Source organism: Equus quagga, chromosome 12 (assembly GCF_021613505.1).
Source record: "Equus quagga isolate Etosha38 chromosome 12, UCLA_HA_Equagga_1.0, whole genome shotgun sequence".
In the NCBI taxonomy this organism is placed as follows: Eukaryota; Metazoa; Chordata; class Mammalia; order Perissodactyla; family Equidae; genus Equus; species Equus quagga.
This window is the reverse complement of record NC_060278.1, coordinates 53,366,067-53,376,715: the sequence shown is the minus strand read 5'-3', so window position 1 is coordinate 53,376,715 and position 10,649 is coordinate 53,366,067. Positions and strand designations below refer to the sequence as shown.

Below are 10,649 nucleotides of genomic sequence, written 5' to 3'. Positions count from 1 at the left end.
AATGGTGGCCATGGACAGAGGTTGAAGACGTAGGAGAAAGAGGGAAGATCAATAGAATTTTGGGTTCCTGAGAAATAAGGAGGTGTTGGAATTCAGAAGGTGGGGGCTAGGACGTTGGGGAGGTGGAAGTACAGGAAGAAGGTACCCTTTCCTTGTGACTGGAAGAGTGCGGAAGGATGGGGGCAGGTCTAAGTATATTTGCAGGTTTGGGGATAAGAACTTCTGGACGCTGTGGTCTGATGGACTTTATTGTCTGTATGGGTCTCTACTGTGAGGAGGACCACGGACACAGTAGTTAAACATATCTACAGGAAGGAACACAATTTGGACTCTTTTAATTACAATTATAGATGGAAATTAGTTTAAGTAAGAGGGAAAATTTGTTGTAAGGATATGTTCGTGCGTCCAGTTAGATTCTGGATGACCTTAAATGTTAGGCTCTATTCTTTCGGTAGTAGTAATTCATTGAGGTCTTTAAATAGCAGTGTGATGAAAATAAGTCTTTTTCTAGAAAGATAAATCTGACTGATGATTAATACTGAAATAATTCAGGTTAAGAAAATTGTCACATTATATACTGATCTCGTATGTAATTGGACCAGAACTGTAGTAATGGAGCTCCAATTTCAAGCATCCTCATTTCTGTCATCACCTCTAAGATGCAGATTACCCAACGGCTCTCTGCTTATCTTGTAAGTAGAGGAGGGTAAGGGACTTCCTTCCTTCTTGTGTCTTCTCTCTCAGTATAACTCATCATCTCTGTCTTCTACTGGGCCTTGACTTCTCCCCTACCTCTACTTTCCACAATAGTCTTTCCAGCTCATTGTCTCCTCTCTTGATCTACTGGAGCCATGGACATACATTGGCGATTTTTGTAATTAAAATTCATGTCTATTTACAAGTTATTTTATTTGTGTTTATAACTGTAATGGAATTGTTTGGCAAAGGCAGATCAGTATTAGTGTGCAACACCCACGGAGGTCAGAAGCACAGCAAAGGTAAAGTAATTTCCAGATGCACCAAAGTTTAGGGGGTTCCCACAGCTCCTGAGAGGTAACAGAGTACATTAAAATCATTCTGGGCTCTGAAGCCAGACAGACATGTGCTTGAGTTCAGGCTCTTATTAGCTGTGTGACCTTAGGCATATTGATTAAACTCTGAGATTCTCAATTTCCTCTTCTCTAAAATGAAACTGTAAATATTAGAAAAATACACCCATGCAAAAACTTTCTGTTCCAGTTAATCTGTCTTCCTTCAGCTTCCTGCGCTTGTCACTCGGAAAGTATTTCCTAAGCTCTTTTGTATGGACAGGAAACACACATTCTGTCAGAGTACATTCCTTCCTCTTTTTCAATTTCAACTCAGATCTCTTAAGTTTTCCCAATTAATTTTATTCATTCTTCAACCTGTCGGCATACTTCTTGCAAATCTTCCTTCTCTTCATTTTTGTTTGTTCTGGTATTCCTATATTTCTATTGTTCACACCTTATATTCGTAGCTAGGGTTCCAGCTTTGGAATTAGCTGGGTCTAATATAAATAACAGCAGACACGTTTGGGCATGTGTGTCATTTGATGGAATGGGGCCACCAGGGATGACTTATTTGGCCAGAAGAGCTCAGGCATATGTGTATATATATATCTATTATATATATAATATATATATAATATACAAAAAATATAATATATGAAAATAATGTTTAGATTTCTGACTTATCTACTCCTACTAGTCTGTAAATTCTCTGAAGTGTTATGTTCAAATGCTATTTGAGAATCACAGATAAGAGGTCGTTTATATGTTGTTTAGTATTCAAAGTCAAACATGCACAGACTTATTAAATGATGGAATACTGATGGAAGATAATGCCATAAAAGCGTCAACAATTAAAGAAAGCATTTAGTGACAGAATGATGTACAAGATATGTTATGCCTAAAGAGATCAGGAAACAGTCTTGTTCTATGAAGTTCTCTGGTTTTCTAGTCATTAAGAAATGGAACTTGTTGGGAGCTGTCCCTGTAGTGGATCCCTGCTGTCCATCTTTGGAGATTTCTGTCACTGAATGCCCCCTCACTTGCCTGCACTGCCCTCTTTTGATTACTACTGGATTCAGTGTCATGCACCCCTACTTTGCTGGAATATCACAGCACACTCCCCGCGTCGTCATCATGCCTTTCACGTAGAGAGAGAAATTCACACATATTTAACCCAGCTTCTGGTAACAGAAAATTGACCTTCTGAGTTTATGACCTCTTCCAAAAAAACACTGCTAAAATTATAGTAAAAGAATATATAGGGCTTAAACGTGAAGGGAAAAGGAGATTAAACGAGGAGACACAAAACAACAAAATATTTCAAACTACTTTTGAAGACGGAAAGCAGGAGAAGGAATAGAAATTAAAATTCTCATACCTCTAAATTGAGAAGAGAAAAGGCGGCCTTTGGAATTTCATCTGACCAAATGAAGAAAGTAGAATCCACAATCTGAGGACAAAGAATTTCCAAAATAACTAGTGGTTTGAAAAGTAATATCTGCCATCCTGCATTCAACAATGTTTATCAGTGAGTAATACATTTGCATCTACCGTTTAATACTACCAAAACATAGAGTGGCAGAGTGAAACTTTCACATTTACAACTGAGAACTTTTAAGAAATATTTTTGATAATTCCAAAAGGAGTAAATTCTAATTTTTTTTCAAGTATAGTTCTTCAGGATTAGAATTTGTTTAAAATATCCTATTGATAATCTCAAATTTATTTTGTTTATAGTTAAATCCAATTAAGAGTGTCTTCATTTAAATTGTACCCTTATAATTAGAGCACATGTGGTCATTTACTGGTAAAAATAAAAATGAGCCTCAAATATTCTGTAGCACTACAATTCAGTTTTGTCAAAAAGAGAGTTCCCTGTGAAAGAATGGGCTAAACTGATATGATGTGGAATTCATTTAAATTGGAGAAACTCACCAAAATTCAAATCAACAATAATTATTTTTTTCTCTTGCTGGTCGTATGATATGTGGAAAAATTCCATTGACCTAAAAATAAAATAATAACAAAAACAGAAAGGTTATTGTGTGCTTCCTGGAGAATGCGTATTTGTCAAGGATTTCTATAAATACCCTCTCCTACATTTTAAGGAAATAATTTCTCCACTTTGTAAGCTCTGGATTATGGTTATTCTTATTTTTGATTTATTAATTGCTTATCTAGAATTTTATTAATTTCATGAGTTGATATTATAAAAAATTCCTGTGCTCTTAATTTGTATTTTCCATTGCTTTTCTTTAAATATTTTATGTTTTTCTTACACGAACATTATGCATTAATTTGCCTATGTTTTTACTTTTTCAATATCCTCTTGGTAAAACGGGTGCACACTTTTACAGTCTAAGTATAGAGGATTTAGAAGAAGTTTAGGTCTCTGTAATGATTTTGCCTCCAATATTTTTCCGGATTATTTTAAAAAGCATGCATTTCATCTGCAGAATCTATTTCTTAGAGGAGTTATAAACGCATTGGTAATGAATTGAGTTGGATGTGTATTATGTCAGAAATAGATAGAAGTTTCCTCTAGCATTTAAATGAAATCTTTCTCACAGCCGTGTGAAAATAAATCAAATTTCTTAAATTAAGCCTTTTCACATATTTAAGTGTTTTTATCATCCTGATAGGCAATTGATAAATTCTTTCTGTTCATATTTAATATCTGCATTTAAATGTTTCTTTATTTCATGATGTAGCATGTCACATAAAATTGAGAAAAACCGAGAGCAATTTACATTGAGTAAGGTTTTGTTTGCCATAGCACGTAAAATTCTTGCCTTTTGAAAAGGCAGTAATTTGTGTGTAGCAGGCTTAGGCATAACTCTCAGGGACGAAGAAGTTCTGCAAAATCAAGATTAGGTGTTTCATATAAACCTTACAACAATCCACACCTGCAATCAGTACAGCTAATTAAATGATGGAACTAATCATTTGGCAATGCACGATTTTTGAAACAATTCTGAAATATCTGATTTTATAATATATCTTTATCTAAACACATACACACATGTACACACAAAAACCCCAGAAATTAAAAAATCGTGCTGTACTCTAAAACTGTAATATTTCCTTTACGGCCCAATTTAGAAGTTTCATTTATACATGCGTGACTGCAAGTTTTTTTAAAGTATAGAAAGCCTAGGCCAGGCAAATATATGTGTTTACCAGTTTGTTTTCTTTAGAAGAAACTTGCTAGCACTTCTAGCATCCTGCTGTTGAAGTAAATATCTACCAGTCCTTTATACCCAGCCAACCTGATTGTAATTCAGCAACGATTTTATAGAATTTCATACTTACAAATATATCCTGTAGAGCGGTCCACCATACTAAATTTTATTTCCTCTTCATATGATCCTTTTGAAATCAGGTTCTGAAATTCTGTGAGACACCCAGCATTTTATTTTTCCTGGCATAAAAGACTTTACTGTCTCTCTAGTTACCTTCGATGGCACTCTGGCCTCTGGACGAATGTTCTGTTTTTACACACGTATCTATGCAAAGAAAGATTTTTGTTGAATATGGAAAGTAGCTCTGTGGGACTCCAGTGCATTGTTGATAAAGAGTATCTAACATTATCAGCCCATCTGAAGTGATCATTTGATTGGAAGCGGTAGCTCCATGAAATATTCAATGTAATAGTCAAAGCTTTTTTCCCCCCAAATAATTCATTTTCCTAGTTTCAGAAAATGTATAATTTAATGTAAAACCCCCCTTTTTAACAAAACAGAGAAGTGAATACCAATAAGAAGGCTACTCCTGCAAACACTTGCTATCAAATTATTGAGAATTATTAAAATCAATCTGTTTGGAATAGTCAAATTACTAAGGACTTGTAACAATTGAAGGATCTGAAGAGACCTCTTTTCTAGTTAAACCTTTCTAGTTCCTTCAACTGGTCCTTATAGGGCAGCTTCTAGACTTGCCGTCATTCTCCAGCTTGTCAAAATACCTGTTAAAATCTGAACTAAACACAGTGCTCCTGGTGAGGACTAATGAATGCAGAATATGGTGAGATTGTTAATGCCCTTGTCCTATGTCTAATATAATTGTGTGTGCATGTGTTTGTATGTGCATGTGTTTGTATGTGTGTGTGTGTGAAACAGAGTGGTGGGAGTTGAGGAATGCTGGAATAAAACAGCAGGAAAGAAGATCAGACTATGGTTGATGGAGTGTTTCTTAAAGTATTTGGGAGCTCAATGAGGTAGAAGATTATCTTTATTTGTAATTCATTATTTTGAGGTTCAAACCCAGAGAAATTGTATCTCTCAAGCCTAAGGGATAAGTTTGGGACTAGAAAAGGCAGAGAAACTTCAGAAAGTCGGAGGCTGCGTAGATGCAGCGATGATGCAGGAAGTCAAGGGCGAGGTTTGGATTAGCTGGGAAGGACCCAGGTGTTTGCTGAATGCATTCATTTTCAGTGGTCTCTAGTTGTTCAATTCCTTCCCTACCTCAGGACATCTGGGAGTCTTTCCAGGCATCATGCCTGGGATTCAGGAATGATTCCTCTTTCTCATAGTTTGGGTACAAGGAGCAGGCAGGAAGATTCTGAAAGTAATACCATGTAGGAGTGCCAATTTCAAAGACTGCTTAATAGAATAAAACATGAGCATCTTCCTGTGGAGTGAAAACTGGGTGTCAACAGGGCTTGAGAAACAAAAAAAGCCACAGCATTTAGAGTACAGAATGGGTAGATAAAAGGCGGTCCTGGAAGAATCCAGAATAAGGTTGTGGGGGACTGGCACTGGCCACCCCAAGATATGTCTCTTTGGCATGGATTATTTGTGCCTGGTTACTTTTAATAAACTGCAGACAGGAAAGGAACTCTGAGAAGCAGAGTTTACTTACCCTTTGTTAAGAGACATTTACATTGTAAGGGAAATCTCCATCTGTAAAGGTGTCTCCCTCTCTGTACCAGGAAGAAGGGGGGATGACCTTATCTCTAGAAACTCTTAATCAATGCCAAAGGCAAGGACTTAAATGTGTATTTGTTTACTGTACTTGTGTGGTAATCTCCCATGATCGACTCCCCCTCCACCCCCAACATCCTCCTTTGTCGTTAGCTCAAGATGATGTTTAAGGTGGGGGCTTCAGCCATTTTGGCGAGTTGCTCAGCTTGCCTGAGCCTCTGCCATGTATACATGTTATAAAGCTTTGTTTAATTTTCTTCTGCTATTCTGTCTCATGTGAATTTAATTCGTTCTCCGGCCAGACGAACCCACAGTGGGAAGAGGAAATGTCTTCCTCCCCTACAAGGTGTAGATGCTTATGGCAGCTATCTAAGCATTTTTTATTTCCCTGGAAAAGGATAGGCCAAGAACAATGAATCCCTGGTCATTGCAATGTAATCCTTGGGACATAGGTGGATCCTACTCATTCAGAGAAGCCAGGCGAGGGCAGGTAACATCATCGTTGCTCTTTCTGTTGGTGTATCTTGGGAATGTCCTTTTCTTTGAAAGACTGTGTCTTTGATTAACTGTGATCTGCTTACTCTTGAGCATTTTCACTCTATTTCTGCTTCAACCAAAGTCCAAAGTAACGCAAGTTCAAATGTGCACAATTAATGAATATTTAATATCTTTGTATGTTTAAAACCCAAAATGAACTTCTTCACTCAAACAGAAAAATGAAATATTAGAAATTGATTATTTTTAGTGGTGGTGGTTTAAGAAATAAGCCTCCTATTTACAGTGAATCCTATTTATAGTATATAGCTATTGGCATTTTTTCCTAGGGTAACAATTTTTAATATATTCAAGAAGAAAAATAAATCACTGGTGAATTCACTCGTAGGCACTGGAAAGTTCTTCAGAGAAATGGAGGCAGATTTTGTGCCAGTGATTTCATTCCCGTAGAGAAGAGAGTCTCTGAGATGTTCACAAGTATGTTAACCCACTTTATGACCCTGTGGAATGGTTACTACGTGTTCTATGACGGAGAGTTTTCTTTTTTTTTGAGGAAGGTGTGCCCTGAGCTAACATCTGCTGCCAGTCCTCCTCTTTTTGCTGAGGAAGACTGGCCCTGAGCTAACATCTGTGCCCATCTTCCTCTACTTTATGTGTGGGATGCCTGCCACAGCATGGCTTGATGAGCAGTGCCATGTCCACACCCAGGATCCGAACCAGTGAACCCCAGGCCACTGAAGCGGGACGAGCGCACTTAACTGCTGTGCCATGGGCTGGCCCCAGAGAGTTTTCTATTTAGATGGAAGCACAAACTTTATAGTTTTATTTTCTATCTGCCGGCAGAAATGTTTCTTTTCAAACCAGATTTTATAATCATATTCAACAGCTATTTCTAGCTATGTACGTCTGATACTTCAGTAAATTTATTTAGAATATGCTTCTGTTTCTTTTAACTCAAGTGAAAATTAAGTGGTTAGATAAATTATGAAAACTTTCATGATGGTGCTTAACACTTGAGTACCGTGGAAAAATGTTATTCCTGCTTAGTAATCTAAAAAGACAAAATGAAAAGAAAGAGATGATAGAACAATCTATCAAAGACAATATTTGATGTGAATATGTCAGATATTGCCTCCTTAGTCTTTAACAGAAGAGTTTCTTTTTTTTTTTTTTTTTTTTTAAAGATTTTATTTTTTCCTTTTTCTCCCCAAAGCCCCCCCGGTACATAGTTGTGTATTCTTCGTTGTGGGTTCTTCTAGTTGTGGCATGTGGGATGCTGCCTCAGCGTGGTCTGATGAGCAGTGCCATGTCCGCGCCCAGGATTCGAACTAACGAAACACTGGGCTGCCTGCAGCGGAGTGCGCGAACTTAACCACTCGGCCACGGGGCCAGCCCCAACAGAAGAGTTTCTTTAAAAAACAATTATTTTAGCTCTACATTCCTTCATCAAGGAATTTAAAAAAATTTTATTTGTCTTTATTTACAGATATAGAGTTTTTACTGAAAAGTTAAGAAACGTTTGAGTTCTGTGTCATTTGTGGATAGTACCGTGCTCTCAGAAACCACCCAAAATACTAGTTTCTTCACCAAAATCTTCATTAGATCACCAAGCAAGAGATATGGCCCTTCTCGTGAAGTGAACAGATATGCATCATCTGCACATTGCGACGGCTGGATTCCCTTCACCAGATCCTGGGACATCCATCTGGGTTTCCTTGTGGACTTCCCAGTTCCACCTGCACGCTCTGTGTCAGGGTGACTGGAGCCAGCTCCTGCTTTCCTTGAGCTCTGAATCTGACCCCCTTAGCCTTTCCACTGGTCCTTTCTGCCTGCATTTCCTTCCTGTGTTGCATCTTTGCAGAGCATCTCCGTCTGTCTTAAGAGACTCGACGTTCCTATCTTAGAGTGTGGCCTAACGTTCTATAACCTGGAGACTTGACTCATCGCCTCGTCCTGTCCTCTCTGGCTCGTGGCCCACTAGAAACAATCTAACTTTGCCTTCTGCCTTGTGTGACCCAGAAACATAGTGACAACATAAATGAGAAGCAGATTCCTGAGCACCCGACACTGTTGCCAGCGCAAAATAGCAATTAAAACTAGCTACCAATTTTGTCTGCATTTATTCAAATTACTTACTCTAAAGATGCCTTTGTTATAATCATGCTTCTGCCAACTATAAACTTCAGTCCCTAACGCCCGATCATTATAGTTTCCACTTGGCAGCTGCTCTAAATCCATTCTCTTGGCCTTCCCAGGAAATCAGTCAAGTTCTCAGGTTTCGAGTCTGCAGTCTGTAATTGAAAAGGAACAGCGCTTCTGCCTGGTTTCCATTTTCTCCTGAGCACTTAGTGGTCTCCACCTGTCCTTACCAACTAGATTTCAGGGGATCAGTTAGAATCTTATTGTTTCCCTCAATATATTGAAGGCAACGTTGACATAACTAGGAAAGCGATACTCTTTTCCTGGAAAAAAGAAGACAGCCCACAGTTGTTTAATTTGGCCTGGGATGTGTCCATTAGCTTTTGAGTACATTCACGTTGTTTATCTGTTTATCTGATGGGAGTTGAGGGTACATTCCTTTGAAGAAGATTTGCATTAACTTCCTCAGGCCACCCAGGCCCTTCCAACTCGGGACGGCTTTGTTATTTTCTTGGCTTGGGCAGTCGGGGTTCCTGGACCACACAGACAGGGTGAATTTAAATGATAAGCCCAAGGGAGCACACACCTGGTATTATGCTGAATCCAACCTGTTTTCTTGTCTTCAGTCTTGCAGGTAACTTCTTTTTCCTGTTGACTCTTTCACTGAGGCTGTAACTTTGGGGGTCCTGGGCTCTCCTCCCACCCTGGTATAGCCTGAGCTCTCCTTTTCTGGCTTGCAAAGGACTCCTAAAAGCCAGCCTTCTAGGTAACTGAGGTTGGCAAATGCTGAGCTCAGCTACAGGATCAATACAAGTTTACTGCTCTGGTTTAGGATTCCCTCTTTCCTTGGGGACTTTTCTTACTTTGTGCAAACTCAGCTATGCATGTAAATGGGGGTATTTGTTAAATTTTTTTCTAGCATTTCTAGGTGCCTGGTAGTGAAAAGATCTTTCAAGATATGTCTTGTCTACCGTAATCCATATTTTCTTTTATATGAAATAATACACTAATACATTTTAATAAAACCAAATTCAATGAAATGTCAAGGAAACTGGACCTTCAGTATTTCCTCATTATCACAGACGGAAAGCACTATTATTTGCTTCTTTAAGTGAAGGAGGCCTTAACCATGCTGGTATGTGGTTGCAAAGCTGAGGCCTGTCTGGTTTCTCATCACCTAAACAATTCACTGCCCTTATTCTTATATGAGCCTGTCACTTTCTGCAAGATGCATGAATTTTCTGCTAGAGAAGGGCAGAACAAAAACGCTTGTGCCATGTTTCCTGTTTCTTTTTCTTCTTAATCGCAGAGATTAAAATGGCTCTTCTGCAGATCACTATTTAAAAACTTGTTGACAATCTTGAAACAAACCTCTCCCCAGAGCTATGGTGAATGGTGATGTGTAGCCCCATCCCGCCCACTCACGGAGGTCTGTGTGGTGTCCAGGGACTCAGGAGGCAGAGGGCTCCATAGTGACTCTGACACAAGGGCAATTTGAGAAGACAGGTCCTTCTGTCTGGCAGATGGTACACAAAAGGGTAGAGAACTCAGGATTCCCTTGCATGCCTTCTCCCTCCTTTGCTGAAGAAATCTCCTGCTTTTCTCCTACTCACTTCAGCTGCATCAATGAACGTAGCCCTGAGACTGGTGTTGTAGACGCTCAATAAATATTTCAGCAATTAATGAATATATTCCCTTTCTAACAAGATGCATCCAAAATAAAAACTACTCTTAACCAATTTTTCTTTTCTTTTAACCAATTTTCGCTTACATAAAAATTGTGGAGTGGAGTTTGGGAAGAAGGATTATATTTTATAAGTTTTCCCACATTGGAAGCCTTCCTTAAAGAGAGTTCCGTCTCTGCCGTAACCTTTTTAGAACCTACAATAGTGTAGTAGTTAAGGAGATATATCTGGAAATGCTAAGCTTTGTAAGTATAATTTACTCAAATATGTATTTTTATGAAGCATGCAAATTTGAACAAAGGAGTCCTTATGATTCTGTCAAACAAGGAAATAAAATAAAGCACAAAGCAAATGTTTGTCTTTAGGATCCGAAAATA

The 10,649-nt window shown here is 38.4% G+C and overlaps 1 protein-coding gene across 1 annotated transcript in view; it reads right to left on the bottom strand.

The window, feature by feature from the left end:
* The window catches only part of RGS13 (regulator of G protein signaling 13), a 25,890-nt gene extending 21,384 nt beyond the window's left edge, over positions 1–4,506 (bottom strand). The window contains exons 1-3 of the mRNA XM_046679733.1: positions 4,344–4,506; positions 2,967–3,037; positions 2,410–2,481 (exon numbers count right to left, since the gene is read on the bottom strand). The gene's annotated coding sequence lies outside the window, so the exon portion shown is untranslated. The remainder of the gene's footprint in view (positions 1–2,409; positions 2,482–2,966; positions 3,038–4,343) is intronic.
* Between the last annotated feature and the right edge of the window lie 6,143 nt (positions 4,507–10,649).